The sequence below is a fragment of the Herpailurus yagouaroundi genome, unplaced genomic scaffold (assembly GCF_014898765.1).
Source record: "Herpailurus yagouaroundi ecotype Mexico unplaced genomic scaffold, PumYag 201, whole genome shotgun sequence".
NCBI classification, from domain to species: domain Eukaryota; kingdom Metazoa; phylum Chordata; class Mammalia; order Carnivora; family Felidae; genus Herpailurus; species Herpailurus yagouaroundi.
In genome coordinates, this window is record NW_024412432.1 from 2,808,371 (window position 1) to 2,819,135 (window position 10,765).

Genomic DNA, 10,765 nt, shown 5'->3' on the forward strand with positions numbered 1-10,765 from the left:
TGGGTGGCTCAGTTAAGCATCCGACTTCGGCTCAGGTCATGATCTTGCGGTTTGTGAGTTCAAGTCCTGCGTCGGGCTCTGTGCTGACAGCTCAGAGCCTGGAGTCTGCCTCAGATTCTGTGTCTCCCCTTCTCTCTGCCCCTCCCACGCTCTTGTTCTCTCTGTTTTGCAATAATAAATAAACGTTAAAAAAAAAGAATTAAAGGGGCGCCTGGGTGGCACAGTCGGTTAAGCGTCCAACTTCAGCCAGGTCACGATCTCGCGGTCCGGGAGTTCGAGCCCCGCGTCAGGCTCTGGGCTGATGGCTCAGAGACTGGAGCCTGTTTCCGATTCTGTGTCTCCCTCTCTCTCTGCCCCTCCCCCGTTCATGCTCTGTCTCTCTCTGTCCCAAAAATAAATAAACGTTGAAAAAAAAAAAAGAATAAAAAAAACAATTTATTTTTCTTTGAGACTTCGATATATGCTTAAGGAAAAAGTGTAGACCTGGAGAATGATACAGAACAATAGCAACAGGGAAGGATATTAAAAAAAAAAAAAATTTTAATGTTTTTTATTTTTGAGACAGACACTGACAGAATGCAAGTGGGTTAGGGGCAGAGAGAGAAGGAGCCAAAGCAGGCTCCAGGCTCTGAGCTGTCAGCACAGAGCCAGACACGGGGCTCAAACCCACAATCTGCGAGATCATGACCTGAGCCAAAGTCAGATGCTCAACCAACTGAACCACCGAGGTGCCCCAACAGGGAAGGATATTTTTAGGAAAGTTTTCAATTAGCAATAATCACGCCTCAGATAAACCTCATTGGCTACAATACTGCCACTGCACAAAGCTGGAAGGATATTTTTAAAATGTTAGCCATAAACTGGTTAAATGCTGCAAATACTGCATAACATTAACAATTTACCAAGGAGTGTGAAAATATGACTTTCTTAAATCATTGTAAGAAAATGACTAAACAAAACATATTCTATGACCATGGTATTTCCAGAACCTAAAACACTCTATTAGAAAAGTCATTAAACCATGTTCAGAATCAAAATGATTTGTTACTGACAACAAAGTCCTTGGGCATACGTGTGTTCGAATGCCATCACTGAAGAATCTTATATTTGTCCAATACTGAGTGTGGTTGCAGACTGAGCACAAAAATCGTCAAGTGTCATCCACCGCTAAAGAACAACCGATGGGGATGTAATGCTGCTGCTTTTTAAAGTACAACTTCTGCGATAAAATGTTTCTGGCCTGCTTTTGTACTTAGGATGAATGTCCATTTTTGTGGTTTGGAGAGAACAACTCATTTCTCCTTTGAGGTGTTAGATCCTAAATACCAAAATTAAGTCCTCAAGAAAAACTGGTCATCGTTCTTTATTGAAGTAACAGATTAATCTTTTTTCTTGGAAATCCTCATATTTAAGTATAGAAATAAGGTCATAAAAAATCAGTTCATCACCATTAGGGGATTTAGCCATAATAGGATATTCCTAGACAGAGCTACTTATTATACTAGATCAAATATAGTATAATACTGATCAAATAGATCAGCACTCACAAAAAATAATTCATGTAAGAATCAAGTAAAAATGTCAAGGCTTTTAATGCCACCTACTTACTTCCTATTTTGCAAGACAATACTTGGGATATTACAATAAAACCTACATCAGCTGATATCTGTGGATAAGTTTTTTTTTTAATGCCTTGTAAAAGAGGTGGGAGTTATTGCACTCTTTCTTGATGAATAATGAAAAGTAAGCATTATTACATAGGAAAAAGCATCTAAAGGTATATTCCATGAATATGTCCAGCTTACTGAGTCCACTGTAATTACTTCTCAATCAACACCACACATACATATAATCACAGCTTAAAAATAAATATGAAACAGGGGCGCCTGGGTGGCTCAGTCGGTTGGGTGTCCGACTTCGGCTCAGGTCATGATCTCACAGCTTGTGGGTTCGTGCCCCACGTAGGGATCTGTGCTGACAGCTCAGAGCCTGGAACCTGCTTCAAATTCTGTGTCTCCCTCTCTCTCTGCCCCTCCCCTGCTCACACTCTGTGTCCCTCTCTCTCTCTCTCTCAAAAATAAACATTAAAAAATTTTTTTAAATAATAAATATAAAATAATAAAGAGCAAAAGAGAAAACAATGGGGTGGGGGAAGGCAAGGGAAAAGAAGAACATCTCTAAGAGGTTGTAAGATTTAAGGATATGTTGATACGTCTTCTGCCAAAGATAGCAGACTTCATAATGAGGTGCCCAAATGCAAAAGAAATACCCTGAAATTAGGTCACACAGCACAGAACCTAGGCTTATTGAAAAGTAATATACTTATAAGTAAAGGATCACAAAATCAGATCAAGAAAATATTGAAAAAGAAACAAAAAAGAACTCACCTAAAAAATACTACAAAAACCAAGCTGAATAAATTCCATGACTTTAAAAAAAATTTTTTTTTTTTACATTTATTCATTTTTGAAAGACAGAGAGAGAGACACAGCATGAGCTACGGAGGGGCAGAGAGAGAAGGAGACAGAATCTGAAGTAGGTTCCAGGCTCTAAGCTGTCAGCACAGAGCCTGATGCGGGGCCAGAACCCACAAACCATGAGATCATGATCTGAGCTGAGGTCGGATACTGAGCCACCCACGTGCCCCCCCTGCCCCCACCATGACTTTTTAAAACAGTACAGAAGGAAGGTCCATGGTCAGGGAATTGATAATGTTAGAAAAAGAACTGAGAAACACTTAATGGATAGAGTAAAGAAACAAACATCCAAAAAATCAGTTCTGGCAGCTGCTTTCCCAGCTTGTTCCGTAACTGTAGGCTTTCTCTCTCTCCCCAAATTACCTACTCAGTGCCAACAACCTTTGCCTTCACTCCATTCGGTGAACCAATGGTCCATTCTTGACATTTTCACTACTTGGAACAGTTCCATCACTTAAATACTTCATTTCCATAATCTTATATCAGAGCATGGCCTCCTCTTCTCCCTATTCTTTCTCTTAATTATTCACCAACTCTTATTATATTGAAACTCCAGTCCCTCAGCTTTTCCATTATCTTCAATGCACCTGCTCCCTCTGGTTCTAGGACAGAGGCTCCAATCGGGGAGTGATTTTGCCCCTCAGAGGGTATCTAGCAATGTTTGGAGATATTTTTGATGGTCACAACTAGAGGGGAAGGCATATAGTAGGTAGAGGCCAAGAAGGCTAAACATCCTACACCGCACAAAACAGCCCTACAGCTTCTACATTTCTGAAGTTGAGAATCTCTACTCTGTGGTCTTCTTTAGATAATGTGGTTCCTTTCTTCAATCACTCTTAGAACATTTTAACCTCAATTCTCTTGCTCTTTCATCCTTCTGATACCTATTCTATAAAACCTTTCAACCAACTGAACACCCAAGTTTTCTACTTCTAAAGTCAGTGTACTAAAGTCAGTGTACTGAACTCAACCAAAGCTAAAGAAATAAATTATTAAATAAATATCACACGACCATGCAAAAGGTGGATGCTACATATTCACAGATTCCAACCTCAATGAGACCCCCAGCATTACCAGGCAGGCAACCTTTCATGTGTTTCTCTCTAGTTGCCCCCTCAACTCCTGTTCTTTCCCCTCAGTGACTACTCTAAACTTTTACCTCTATCCCCAATCCTCCACCAAATCAGCACTCAATATCAGCAAATTTACCCGTTTCATTTACGAAAGTTTGCTACCATCAGATAAGAATTTTCCCATATTCCCTCCCCACCTACAAACTTATTCACATTTATCCCCACCCTTTCCCAAGCAGTCCCTTCCAGGAAGGTGGAGTAAGTGTCCTTCCTGTCCCAGGACTCCCCGATCACAGCCTGTGACATCCTCTCCCACTGGCCTTCTCTGGAACCCTGCTTCATCAATCATCCAGCCCCTAAGGCCCCTCCCTCAACTTCATCCTCTCTCTCTCCACCCTTTACATCTCAGAAATAAGTGATTGTTCCAATCTCTTCTTGGGGGGGGGGGGGGGCGGGAAACATGAACAAAAACCCTTCCTTACTCCCACATTCCCCTCCAGCTCTTCTCTCTCTCTCCCCTCACAGCCAAATTCCTAAAAAGGACTGTCTTCACTCCCCACCCCCATTATTCCGTCTCCCTTCCAGTCCACTGCTTACATCCTACCGTGCCACAAAAATTCCACAGTGGAGGCAAATGACTTCCTATTTATCAACTGCAGTAGGTTCTTCCAGTCCTGAATTCTGGAGCATTAACACACCGTACCCTCCTTAAATTTCTCTCCTCTTTTGGTATTTGTGATACCATTCTCCTCTATCCCTTCCTGCCAGTTTGGTGCTTCCTTCTCCCCCTTCGTAGATGCTGGTGTGTCCTCCAGCTCTAGCTTCAGTTTTTCTCATGTGCAATCCATGCTCTATTCACTCTGACCTCATACACCCAGTCCTGATCTCCTCTAAGTTTTCCTAGTGAACAACACCACCATCTACTCAGTAACCCAAGTACCCCAGATTTCTTACTCTCAGCCACACGTGAACAATTGCAAAGTCTTACTGATTTAACTTGAATATCTCTTGAATCCATCATATCAATTCATTCTCTTGGCAACCTATCCAATTCAAGTCATTCTCTCTCACCTAGAACGTATTATAAGATTAAGTACATTGAGTAAAAATGGGAGTCCCTCTTACAAGTAAGGATGCTACATACATACAATGAGGTATGATTAAAAACACAGAACATTGGAACTCTTTTTTAAAAAATGGATTCTAATACCGTTTGAATATAGGGAAATCATTTAAGCATCCCAGGCTTCAGATTCCCAACTGCTGAATGAAGGGTATGAGAGAAATATCTAAGGACCCTTTGCACCCTTAACATTCATTCTATAATTCTATTTCCGCCAGACATTACTCAGACAGACAGTTGATACTTCCAAATATGCACCATACTTCCTACATATGCAAAACATTATTACTGCAAATGAAATAGGCTGATATATCTCTCTTTTGCTGCCAAAATCTATCAAGCATATCCCAATTCCCATCAGTTTCAAAAACCAAACCTTCAACTGCAAGTGTCAAAGAAATAAAATGTAAACAAAGGAAAAAGCCAAGAAAAAATTATAATGAAATTGATTATATATATAAAAATGTTACTGAAGATAATTTCTTCAGGAATCAAACCATGCAGAGTAATGAGTTAGCAACAAAATGAATGTGCCATAAACCATCCTGACAGTAACATTATAAACAAAAAACTCTTTTTACACACAGAAAAAGAGTGCGGGAATTGTGCGACATCTAAAGTCAAATGCCAACAAAATATATATGCAATATGAGATCTTAAAACGTTTCAAAATCTGTTTTTTCAAAGACAGGCTCTCAGAGAAAGATAATATGAACTAAGCTTTGAAAATGCAGTTTGAATGCCATTCAAATGTTATCGCCCAGCCAAAGAAGAAGTACCTGTCATCCTTTTGACAATTTGGGCTCAGAGGCTCTTCTGTTACCTACTGAGCTCAGAAGTAATGTTCTATTTTAAAAACGGTATAAAAAGAGAAGGTAGAGGAAGAGTGTGGCAGGCAAGAGAATTTACCTTGCAAAATTGGTAGTGAGCCAAATGTCAACACAAAACATAGGATAAATCAACTCTGGAGCCACCCAGCCTGAGTTCAAATCCCAATTTCACCACTTTGCCAGCCTTGCAATTTTAACAATTCAATTACTTTTCTCTGTGCCTGGTTTCTTCATCTATAAAAGAGAATGGTGATAGTACCTACTTCACAGGTAAAGTGCTTGGAATAATGCCAGGCATGCTGTAAACACTATAGAAATACTATGTTATGTTATCATGATTATTATTTCCCTTATTATATTTAGACTAAATAATAGGTGAGAAGAAAAATTACACTATAATGCATGCTCAAGCTCCAGTTTAACACTATTACCAGGCATTTTGTTTACTGTTCAATAACATTATTTCAAGTATTTCCATTCCCATCCTCTAGAAGTTCACAAACCAAATCACCAAGTATTAAATTCATACTATATGTAATGAGAAGTCTATAAAAGCATGATTCAATATGCATCAAAAGTATAGTATATGCTATATACATACAATGGAATGTTACTCAGCCATAAAAGGAATGAAATTCTGATAGATGCTACCACACAGATGAACTCTACTACAACATGGGTGAACACTGAAAATATATGAAGTGAAATAAACCAGATACAAAAGGATAGTGTATGACTCCACCTAGAATAGGTAGATTCATAGAAACAGAAAGTAGAATAGAGGTTACCAGGGGCTGGGGGGAGGGGGGAGAGGGGAATAGGGAATCATTTTTTCATGGGTATAGAGTTTCTGTTTGGAATGATGAAAAAAATATGGAAATGGATAATGGTGATAATTAAACAATACTACAAATGTGCTTAATTGCAATGAATTATATGCTTAAAAATGGTTAAAATAGTTAATTTTATATTATGAATATTTTACCACAATCAAAATCTTCAAAACATACAACCTACATTTTCAACAGGAAGTTTTAACATGAGTATCAGCTTTAATGGTACTAAAATTAAAAAAGTAGATCACTTATTCTCAAGTTCCTGACTAGGGATACCAAAGGAGTCAATATCAACTCCTAGCTTGAACTTGGTTTAAAATACATGCTTGAAAATGGGTACACACTTTGTAAATTCAATACGGAACATTATTTCATTTTGCTTATAGTCAATTTTTTTTAGCTCATGGAAGACAGAAAAAAGAGAATTACACTGAGAAGGTAGCTTTATATGTGACCAATGCATAATGGTAGTTCTATGAGGAGGTATTTATCCACATAGAATCATAACATGAGAGCAACAGCATACCTGTGCAGAGCACAATAAACAGATGTATAAATCAACTGGTATTCAATTCAAAAGTAGAGTGGGTTCCCATATATTGGTAAACCATAATTTAAACCACTGAAATATCCCCCAAATTCAAAACAGAAATTAAAAGTCTATTAAATACATATAATAACATGAAATATTTGAAGTCTTCACTCCAAACAGTGCAACCAAAAAGCATATTGCATTTCAAAGACAAAATGAAAGTAAATTTAATAAATTAGCATTTTCCCAGAATGGCTAAGGTTAAGGCACTCTAGTTAGGATAATTTAATTCTCCAGTAAACTCATAAATATTATATATCAAATATCATTCAAAGAATAACAATTTTCAGAGAACTAGAATGCAATTTTCAAAGAACCTAAGGCCCAAACTAGACTAATAATATTAGCAAACACTTACATGGCTCTTCCAATATGCCTGATTTGTTCTAAGCTCTTTTCATAAACTAACTCACTTTATCCTCACAACATCTTCTGATAAAAAGTATCTTATTATTCCCATTTTACAAATTAGAAAATTGAGGTGTAGAGGGGTCAACTGTCCTGTCTGGGCTCACTGAGCTGCTAGTAAGTGACAGAGCTAGGACCTGAATAACAGAAGTGTGGTTCCCCAGTCCCTGAATGTTTTTATTTTTTTAATGTTTATTTATTTATTTTGAGAGAGAGAGAGAGAGAGAGAGAGAGAGAGAGAGAGAGAGAGAAGGCAAAGGGCAGAGGGAGAGACAGAAAAAAATACCAGGCAGGCTCCATGCAGCCAGCGCAGATCCCAACAAGGTGCCTTAACTCACAAAGCGTGAGATCATGACAGCCACCCAGGAGCCACCCCACGCTCCCCCCAACCCCATCCCTGCTTTTAATCACTATGGTTTACTATCTCTTGGTGACAGTGAGGAATGGAATACATAAAGTATAAGTAAACTCCAAATGCAAAGCAGTTTGGGTGGTTAAATATAATAAAATCTCGGAGGAAATTACTAAATTATAACACAGGACAGTAAGAGGGCACTTGTTGGGATGAGCACTGGATGTTGTATGTAAATGATGAACCACAGGAATCTACCCCAAAAACCAAGAGCACATTTCACACACTGTATGTTAGCCAATTTGACAATAAATTATATTATAAATAAATAAAAATAAAAAATAAATTTAAAAAATTTTAATTAAAAAAATAAAATGACTGCTCTGAGCAGCATCAAGGTGGTTCAGTCAGTTGAACGTCGGACTTCAGCTCAGGTCATGATCTCATGGTTTGTGAGTTCGAGTCCCACATTGGGCTCTCTGCTGTTAGCACAGAGCCCACTTCAGATCCTCTGTCCCCCTCACTGTGCCCCTCACCTGCTTGAACTCTCTCCAAAATAAATAAATATTAAAGAATAAATAAATAAATAAAATGACTGCTCTAAGACATTAAGAAAAGATTAAAATACATCAGTATACTCAGTATTTAAGAAGGCAAGGAATTGTTTAGGACATTTAAAATTTTTCTATCCAAAATAGTCAATAGGATTTTCAATTCTTAAAGGGGTAAAACTTTCCAAAATCATGAATTACACATTCCCTGAGGGGTCTAAAAAGAAGAAAGAAGGGTTGTACTGAGCAATCTTGCTTCCCACTTATCTCATTCTTTTTATTTTATTTTTTTTTAACGTTTATTTATTTTTTTTTGAGACAGAGAGAGACAGAGCATGAACGGGGGAGGGTCAGAGAGAGGGAGACACAGAATCTGAAACAGGCTCCAGGCTCTGAGCTGTCAGCACAGAGCCCTACGCTCGAACTCACGGACCACGAGATCATGACCTGAGCCGAAGTCGGCCGCTCAACCGACTGAGCCACCCAGGCGCCCCCAACTTATCTCATTCTTAAGGATTTTGTGTGTGTGTGTGTGTGTGTGTGTGTGTGTGTGTGTGTGTCTGTCTGTCTGTCTAGGGGGAATCATAAGCTTTCCAGGCATTTTAATTCCAGGTATATAAGAACTTAATACTAAAGATATTACAAAGTGTCAAATCATTTAGATAGATGAGTGAATAAACTCACACAATTAGATGTGACTACTGTGAAAAGGCTGGAATTTTATCATTTATAGTAGAGTCATTTAAAAACAAACAAACAAAAAAAAGGTATATGCTTTGAAGTCATACACGGACCTGAACTTAAAGCCTGGCTCCAGCATTTAGTTAGAGTTTTTGGCAAGTTAACCTCACATACCTGCGCTCGTTTCCTTCTCTGTAAATTGAGGATTAGTAATTCCTAACTCACACAAGGTTGTTGCGTGAGCTAAGAAGAAAACATGCAAAGTGTCAAATGAAGTCCCTGAGACACAGCAGATGGTTAACAACGAGTGACTATTATTATTCCATAACCTTATTCTACTTTGTCCCCCTAATATTAGAAGAATCTAATCTTACCAATTAGCAAGTAATTGGCAGGCTTCTCAAAATTATATGAAGATATGCTCTATTCAAAAATGGAACATACTTAAAGACAAACACAAAACCAAACCATCACCAGATCATAGATTTCAGAATCCTGCCTTTCCTCCCATATCTATTCTGGTTGGTTTTGTAACAACCGGTGTCCCATTGTCAACGTTTTTTTGTTTTTTTGTTTTTTTGTTTTTTTTGCTGTCTAAACATTCCCAGTGGGGTTCTGATACTTATTTTGCTGACTAATTTTGCAAAGGTACTTGTCACCACCGCTTGAAAACCAAAAAGAAAACTAGGAATAAAGAATATTTTAATGAGATGCTGTAACTGTTCCATCCATCTCAGCAGTTGATTGGATCCCATGTGGATCATTTATTATCACACTAGATTTTCACATTCCTTCGCCACTCCCTTATTCAACAAATACGTGCGTTAAGGAGTAAAACTGACTGACAGAAAGAATGCTCTTTAAGGACACCAAAATTCAAAGCTTGGTGATCTCAGTAAGGATTCTTGGGGCGGGTGTTGGGGGTGGTATAGGGTTGGGGGGCAGGGAAGGTGGTTGGGCTTCACTGCAAGTGGAAATTAAGAGACCTGTAAACTGTTTTTGTCTCCTTAAACACGACTGGAGATGAGTCTTGTGGAGCTAGGAGCGGAGAGGTGGGGGGGGGGGGGGAGTGGGCCTGGAGGCAAAAGAAGGAGACAAATGCAGGCTGAAGAAGGGTTTGTGCCAGTGGGGAGAGGAGAGGTCAGTGCCCATCGCCACCCCAAGAGCTGACGCGGAGAGAAGTGGCAGCTCAGCCCAAGTCCCCAGGACGGGTTCAGCCTCAGGAGTCTGAGACGACTCAGAGGGGATAGGGACCCCACCGACGGAAGATGAGGATTGAGGAGGGTTCCCGGTCGCCTCTAGAAGAGGATGCTGCTGTCCCCACCGCCATCGCGGCGCGAAAGGAGAGGAAGGCAAGGACCCAGCTGGGAGCGAACAGGTTACCTGTGTCAGTCGCCTGCCCACCGGTCTCCACTTCCGCAGACTCTGGGTTACCACGGGCTACCCCGGCCGCGTCGAGTGACGTCATCCACGCGCGCCCGGGCCGCTGCCGGCCCGGTCCACCTCTTCAGGAAGACTGGGCGGAGTCTCCGAGGGGAGGTCTGCGCAAGCGCAGAGCTGCGGCGAGCGTGGGCTGGTGGGGAATGTTCGGCGGGTTTTGGGAAGCGTGGGGTTGCCCTTGTTTCTCGATTATTTCTAATTGCAAAGTCTTACAAGTATTTAGGAAAGGAAAAGTTACTGAATTACAGTAGTGCACTTTTTTCCTTTTTTTTTTCCGGCCTCTGTTATATATGAGTGTAGTGTACATATTCACTCCACCACAATTTATTAAAATCCAACTATGTGCCCGGCAAGCGGTCTGGGGTACGGCAGTGCACAAAACAGTAATCTCTTTGTGGAGAT

At 39.9% G+C, this 10,765-nt stretch overlaps 1 protein-coding gene and 1 non-coding gene across 6 annotated transcripts in view; both read right to left on the reverse strand.

The window, feature by feature from the left end:
- The window catches only part of AOPEP (aminopeptidase O (putative)), a 245,583-nt gene extending 235,174 nt beyond the window's left edge, over positions 1-10,409 (reverse strand). For 3 of the 5 annotated variants that reach the window (XM_040450246.1, XM_040450247.1, XM_040450248.1), the window contains exon 1: positions 10,307-10,406. The gene's annotated coding sequence lies outside the window, so the exon portion shown is untranslated. Of the gene's footprint in view, positions 1-10,306 lie in introns of all 5 variants that reach the window. The other 2 variants (XM_040450243.1, XM_040450241.1) reach the window with 1 other exon arrangement.
- On the reverse strand, positions 685-829 carry LOC121014246 (U4 spliceosomal RNA). The gene has a single exon (XR_005783130.1). It is a non-coding gene; the product is annotated as a U4 spliceosomal RNA (small nuclear RNA).
- Positions 10,410-10,765: the final 356 nt, after the last annotated feature.